The sequence below is a fragment of the Rana temporaria genome, chromosome 12, assembly GCF_905171775.1.
Source record: "Rana temporaria chromosome 12, aRanTem1.1, whole genome shotgun sequence".
NCBI classification, from domain to species: domain Eukaryota; kingdom Metazoa; phylum Chordata; class Amphibia; order Anura; family Ranidae; genus Rana; species Rana temporaria.
Window position 1 is genome coordinate 9,356,013 of NC_053500.1, and position 1,126 is coordinate 9,357,138.

The following is a 1,126-nucleotide window of genomic DNA, read 5'->3' on the forward strand; positions in this document are numbered from 1 at the left end:
TGGTGGAGATGAGTATACATGGCACAGGATAGGAGACGATGGGAGCTCCTCGTATTCTGTATACAGGGCTCGGTGTCCTCCATGGAGGGTGGAGATGAGTATAGAGGGTGGAGATGAGTATACATTGTACAGGGTGCGGTGTCCTCCATGGAGGGTGGAGATGAGTATAGATGGTGGTGGAGATGAGTATACATGGCACAGGATAGGAGACGATGGGAGCTCCTCGTATTCTGTATACAGGGCTCGGTGTCCTCCATGGAGGGTGGAGATGAGTATAGAGGGTGGAGATGAGTATACATTGTACAGGGTGCGGTGTCCTCCATGGAGGGTGGAGATGAGTATAGATGGTGGTGGAGATGAGTATACATGGCACAGGATAGGAGACGATGGGAGCTCCTCGTATTCTGTATACAGGGCTCGGTGTCCTCCATGGAGGGTGGAGATGAGTATAGAGGGTGGAGATGAGTATACATTGTACAGGGTGCGGTGTCCTCCATGGAGGGTGGAGATGAGTATAGATGGTGGTGGAGATGAGTATACATGGCACAGGATAGGAGACGATGGGAGCTCCTCGTATTCTGTATACAGGGCTCGGTGTCCTCCATGGAGGGTGGAGATGAGTATAGAGGGTGGAGATGAGTATACATTGTACAGGGTGCGGTGTCCTCCATGGAGGGTGGAGATGAGTATAGATGGTGGTGGAGATGAGTATACATGGTACAGGATGGAGGATGATGGGAGCTCCTCTTATTCTGTATACAGGGCTCGGTGTCCTCCATGGAGGGTGGAGATGAGTATAGAGGGTGGAGATGAGTATACATTGTACAGGGCTCGGTGTCCTCCATGGAGGGTGGAGATGAGTATAGAGGGTGGAGATGAGTATACATTGTACAGGGTGCGGTGTCCTCCATGGAGGGTGGAGATGAGTATAGATGGTGGTGGAGATGAGTATACATGGCACAGGATAGGAGACGATGGGAGCTCCTCTTATTCTGTATACAGGGCTCGGTGTCCTCCATGGAGGGTGGAGATGAGTATAGAGGAGAATGGGAGCTCCTCTTATTCTGTATACAGGGCGCGGTGTCCTCCATGCAGGAGGCTCTCCTCTCCTCTCATAGAGCGCCCT